The sequence below is a fragment of the Mycteria americana genome, chromosome 5 (genome assembly GCF_035582795.1).
Source record: "Mycteria americana isolate JAX WOST 10 ecotype Jacksonville Zoo and Gardens chromosome 5, USCA_MyAme_1.0, whole genome shotgun sequence".
Taxonomy (NCBI): domain Eukaryota; kingdom Metazoa; phylum Chordata; class Aves; order Ciconiiformes; family Ciconiidae; genus Mycteria; species Mycteria americana.
In genome coordinates this window covers 63,278,336-63,285,042 of record NC_134369.1, presented here as the reverse complement: position 1 = coordinate 63,285,042, position 6,707 = coordinate 63,278,336, and positions in this window count along the sequence as shown.

Genomic DNA, 6,707 nt, shown 5'->3' with positions numbered 1-6,707 from the left:
TCCAAATGCACAGTGAAATCTGTTATTTCTTCATCAGTCTCACATCCCTCTGGGCAATGGGAGTGATCATAATCTCATGCATGTAAATGCTAACAAAACTCCCAGCTTGACATTAAGTGGTTTAAAACTTAAGGTACAAGAAACAGCAACTGCAGTGCAATAAGGACAAAAACTGGACAGGTTCCAGGTGGCCCACAGGGCCCTGCCACGCTGGCACTGACATCTGTGACATTGCTAAAACTAGACCTGGGACTTTTCAAAGAGTGGGAACTAGCAGGAGAACTTGAATCATAGCCTGCTTGCCACAGATACTTCTGTCAACCGGTGGAGTTGCTCGGTCATACACGGACCCTCTCCCCAGCCTACACCTGCACTCCAGAAACAAAAAGCAGCAACAGGTCCCTTAGAAGAACGTGTGCCAACGCGCTGCAGGCTGGCAAAACACATCAGTCATTCACTCTGATAAGATGATAGCACAACAAAGGCAAGGCTGATGCAACACATTCGTAAACACAAAGCCATGCTGGCTTTGTTGAAGTATTGCCACACTTTAAACTTATATACAAATTGCAGAACTACTGCCTGTGCAGCTTGTTGCTGTGGGAGATTACAGTTAAATCACCCCTTGCAAAGTATCGGGAGCTCTGTGTAAATAGCAACACGGTGGAAGCCACTCGAAATGCGTGCAACAACTTGCATGGGTCCTAGAGTGCCGGGAGCAGCCCTACATCTTCTCAGTTACCATCAGCTGCAAAATTATTAACTAGCCGCGTACATGCAAGGGGCAGAGACAGGCTTTTGCCAGAGAAGGGAAGGCAGAGCGCTAGCATTTCCAAAGGTTCCCAGTTAGTTTGCATATGGTGCTGTCAGACTGCTGTGCTTGTTTCCAACCTGATTATTAACAGTGCTAATGGGGAAAGGCCTTGGAGGGCAAGGACTGCGCAGCTGCATGCCTGGTGCATACAGAGCTGAAATTCCTGGCCATATTCCCAGCATACACAGACTTATCTATTATATTAACTGATCTTATAACATCAATGACTCAAATATCACACCCATGCCATGAGCACCATGGAGGGGTAAATTTCATGAAGCTTTCAAACCTGCATTTACAATTTACACACCTGAGAAGGGATCTTGAGTCCCTATGGAAAACCAGTCAGTCTGCTGTCAGTACATCTGGAAGTCCCCCCTGACAGACTTAATAGCTTCCCTAGTTTCTGATTTTAAAGAAAAAGTAAATGAGATGTTTCTTCAAAGTTTAATGCTTCCATGCTATTTCAGAGCTTGGCTTGTGTTGGGTCGGCTGACTATCAAGGACTTAATCATCCTTCATACCCATCATACTTCAATATCCATCATACCCATCAAGTAACTTCAACATCCAGACTGGAGAAGGGAATTTTTCCAAAGTCACAGGACTTTTGAAGGCTTCAGGTCACCCCAAGGATGTACCAGCCTTTAGTTTGCTGATCCACTGCACTTTGTTTTTTCCAAACAGTAGATTAATAAGGCAACGTAATAAACTCTGAACATGTAAACCAAGAAAGATTGCTCATTTCCCCATTCAACACCTCCCTCAGCAGCCTACTGGATATCTTATAGAGAAATCCCATACAAATAAGAAACTGTCTTGCTGGAGTTCCTTGGAGTATGGGTATGTGGTGCATATGCATTATTTCATATAGTTGCCCAAAAAATAATCTTAAAAAATCCTAGCAGTGTGAAATTCTACCTTTTGAACTTGGATTTAGTAATGATTAATGCTATACCCAACAGTGTGATGAAAGTATGACACAAAACTGAGCAATTCTCAAACGCAGTTTAAATACAAGCATAACTCAGTGAAGTCAGGCAGAAGAAATTTTGACCTATTATATATGAAGGTGACTAAGAAATGTCTCAGCTGTGCATATCAGCACTGCTGGTCCAATTCTAAACATAACCTCACTGGCCCCAACAGAGCTGAGTGTTTGAGTCCTAGAGGTGTCCATTCCCAGTTTTTCTATCAGGCAGCTTTCCTTTTACCAACCCTTCTCTTCTTATGCTGTATCCTCTCCTGGCAGGGGCCAGCTCACATTGCACAACACCTAATGGCAAACTGCATTTACAACTGGAATATTAGTAAGGAAGAGCTGGAAGAAAAGGTGGAGATACTTTAGATATCAAAGAGCAAATCAGAGACCAAGCAAGGCATCCAGAGAGGCATAGAATAGAAGAATAGACAAGGTTCTACAGAACATTAAGAACTGGGAAAAGGAGAAAACAGGGAAGCCTTGTGTTTGCAAAAGTGTTTTATAAAATTGCTACATCAAAGCTATACATAGGGGTTGGAAATGATTCAGCTGGGAGGAGGCTGAGTAGAGATGTGACCAAGGATATAAACAGGGGAAGGATGGAAGGTGCAGCACATGGCTGCCCTTGGTCTTCACCACCCCTTTGTGCCTGCCAGAATGCACAGCTTTTGCAAAGAAGACAGGCACAGTCCAGGCGCTGGCATTTTCTTTATTTATGGATGTATTTGTATACATTATTACATTTTCCTCCTTCTGTTTCTCTCCCCAAAAGCTGAAGGGAAAGCTTTGCTTTCCCTCATTTCCTGTCATAAAAGTAAATAGCATGTCTTCACTGTGAAAACTGAGCAGTTTGAAAATGGCACCCCATCGGAGCCTGTCTGCAGTGTTTCAGCTGCCGTGTCTGAAGGTTTTGCTCCGTACTCAGCAAAGGACTTTGAGAGAGACATATTTTTAAGAAATGCTACATGCTCAGTTTGGAGGGAAACACAGTAGTCCACTTTGTCCTTCCCCCTCATAACCTATTTAGGCTAAAAAATTGTGTTTGTACAGCACTTAGCCCCATGAGACTGAAGCCTTTAGGTACAAATGTAACTCATTTAAATGGTAATGTACGACAAAATGAGCGGCACCCTTCAAAACAAGGGGCATTTGTAAGTATATCTGTGCCAGGTGCCGACAAATGGAGTGTCATTGTTACAGACGGAGGGAAAGGTCTCGGTGAGCCAATATTTAAAAGTCAGTTTTCCCAGTCAAAGGCCAAACTCTAAAATGTCTGCTTATTTCTCTACTGCCTGTGCCCTGGAGCACCGCGCCTGCCTCCCAGAGAGCAGCACATTAGGGCTCTAAAGGTATTTCCCATACAAGGTCAGATCAATTAAAATGTGCTTTAAATACAGTCACGTGAGCCGTGTCAAGAGCTCTGCAGCCCTGATTAGGTCTCTGACACTCTGAAGGGCAGAATCTACGGCAATCCGCTGACCTCAGGTAGGAGAGCCAGATAACAAGGAAGCATGAACCTGCTTTTTCACTACCCTGGGACTGAAGGCTTTGCTCCTTCTGGCCACGTAATATTGCTGTAGCACCAGCGATGCCAAGGAGTTAACTAATGACCTGCTTCTTCCCCTACTGAAGTCGACAGCAAAGATCCATTTAGTCTCAGTAAAAGACAGGGTTGTGCTTTCAAAAGTCAAGACAAGCTCTTTCAGCCGTCCCAGAGAGACCAGGCAGCACCGTGTGCGCTGCTGCCTTCCTTTGCCAGACCTGATAGGAAGCTCCCACGGAAATGTTTACATTAAAGAAATAAATGAAGCAAAACCTCTGCAGAATGAAGCTGTACTGGCTCACACCAGGACCTGGGCTGTCCACTTGAAAGACAAATTAACCAAACAAAAGCTGTCTTAGAGAGACCTCCTTACCACCAAGATTTGAATAAGGTCCTAATCTCTATAGAATATATTAATTTAAAAGTACAACAAGTGAATTATGCTACTGAATAAGTGTTGATGCAACAGATAGAAGTCAGAAATGTTACTTGTATTTGCTGTATGAACATCTCTCTACTGTCCATCCCCCAGTGAGATGTAGCCAAGCGACAGCTGCCCTTCCCTCTCATCCGGGAGCCACAGGAATATGCCCAGGAATAACCTGTCTCAAGCTGAATGCAACAGTCAGAAGTAAAAGACATATAAAAAAGGTAAAACCAGGCCACTGAGGAAGCGTGCATCACCTGGAGTCCCTGTGTGGGCTGCTCTGAAAGATCGCCCTCCTTTTGCCACCATGCTCCTGCTGCCCCCCTACCAGCTTGTGGGGAGAGTCTTGGGGAGGGAAACAATGAGTGAAATAATGGGCTCCGACGTACACGGTTGTAAGGTTACTGCTGTGCCAAACACACCTCATCATCAGGCAGTTCCCCTGCAGGTCTGATAATAAATCTCTCTGAACATCTACACTGTCAAGAGTTAGGTCTTATTCTACGTATTCCACAAACAGATTTCTGCAAGTCAAATTCTGCATGAAGCCATAAGACGCTACATACGGGAGCAGCCTGGGAGGCAGTTTCTGCTTTCTAATTTGCACTCGTGATATCATTGCACATCGACAGAATTCATTTCTCCCAAATACTACTGATAAGGAAAATATTTTCAGCGGGATCTTCATCTGGTGAAAGTCAGCGTAGCTCCACTGAACCACTGCTAAAGCAATTTACACCATCTGAAGCCCTGGAGCAAAAAAAAATCCAAGTCCATGGGACATAAGCCAAAATTGGAGTGTTTTGCTGGATACAAACCAAATTTACTTGCTTGCTTAAACAGGTGCCTAAGTGCTCTAGTGAACTGGGGCCCAAATACGGCACCATTTTTTATTTGTGTCCACTTCTGCCAGCTTGGACATCTGATACAGAGGTCATCTTATAGCTAACATTTTTGCCTTAAATCCTGCCTATAGCCACAATACAGAACAGCTGCCCGAGGAGTTACATTCCACACATAACTTTAAAATGCAAGTGACTGGAAAACGTGGGTTTATTACTAGAAACAGAATACATGGGTACCTTGAAATAGAAATAAATGAAACACTTTCTGCATGCTGAGAAAAGAGCAAATAAGCTCCTATTTCTATTGCATTCTCTTTTAGTACTGATGTTTCAATACTGCAGTTAGAGTGTCCTAGAAATGCCTTAGCTGGAACTGGTTAGACCAGAGGCACTGTAAGGAAAAAGGTTTTACACATACATTAAATGAGTTTTTGCCTACACACCAACTGATTTCTCTATAGGCAATCTATGTTTGTAATAACAGCATTTCCAAACACTTCTAGCAATGTAGCGATGTCCCCATAGGTGTACACTGCTTAGTATGTGGTTAGCAACAGCACAGCTTACAGGAGTGGCTACTGACTCCTCCAATTCATCCATTCAACTTGCAAATTCTGACAAGTGACTTGAACTCCCACCTCCCAGGAGTCGTTTTATATATTGGACCCTGACCGTTGAATAGGAAAATGAAAAAGTAAGCTTGGAGGACGTGCTTACTTAAAAGTAAGCAAGTCCAAAATGCAAGGTTCTCCTCACTTTCCTGAGTCCCTGGTCACCAGATAAGAGTCCTGCTTTCTCACTTGATTTCTGGTCCAGTCCATACTTCAGCTCTTCCTGAAAGGTGCCTGAGCTTGTGACTGAGGCGGTGGGGACCTCTCCGCTCCCTGCCCCTCACATGCAGGCAAGCTCACCTCTGGCCTCCTGGTTAGTGAAACCTGGCGAGAGGTGGGGTTTGAAGAGAAGGGAATTTATGTCCCACTTCCTGAACTTTAATCTTTACGCTTTATTTAGAGTTGCCACTGCATTGGTTTAAAAAAAGAGCAGCTGTCAATACAGTTTTTCCTGTTGCTGGGAAATGCATGATGTGAGCTGCTTGGTAGACTGGGCCATCAAGGGACCTAGAGAAGGTTGCCCCAGCAAGGAGGAGGTGAGGGATTTCACGGGAAGATCTGCAGCAAGGGAGAAAGAATTCTAGTGTGAATTAGCCCTGCCAAAAGTAACTCAGGCAGTTCTCCAGCACCAGTGGGTTTCTCAGGTTTTATTTGATACTGTAACAAACCCAACAAGATCACTTCTTCAAGTGTGCAGTTTAACAGCTCTCTTTAATCATTAAATCTCAATAGAAAATTAATGAAATAAGGCATTCAGCTTCATTTTGCAATTATAATTTGTAACCTTATATAATTAAGCCTTTTGCAAATTAGGCTTGGATCACGAGCTAAGCATATATTTGTATAAATTTTAACTGGGCAGAACTGCAAAAGTAACCAAAAATAAAGGAATATTACAGGCTCTGAGGTCTTGAGATATGAAAGATAATTTACTCTCCACAACTACCAATGAAGAACAGAGTTTGCATAGGGAAAAGTCTGCTATTTCATCCATCAGTGCCTCACCTTATTTTGCATCTCAGGCTTGTTTTGCATCACCAAGCCAGAGGCTAAACGCATTTAATATGCATGCTATTGCCATGTTGACATAGAACTAAACAGCCCTGAAATGTCTCTTTTGGTACTTTGTGGAAAACATAACCATAGTTAGAAATTAAGGAGAAAGTATCAAAGGATGCAGGACTGATCAGCAAACACTATATAGCGGAATATTTAAACAAATTGTCAGGCTTATAGAAATTGGGATGGATGATCAGCAGCTTGATTTTTATTTCAGAGGATTAGAATATTGCCAGAGTTGGGGAGAAACAATGAAGACCTCTGAGGAGAGGATGAAGTGGCCGGCAAATAAAAGAAACACAAACTCTTGTGTCCATTCAAGAGGGGGTTATAGGCTACACTGAAAAGACTGCAAGCCCAGCCCTGCTGTGCCCAAGGCTCAGAGGCTACCACAGGGCAACCCACCTTGCAGCAGCACCATTAAGA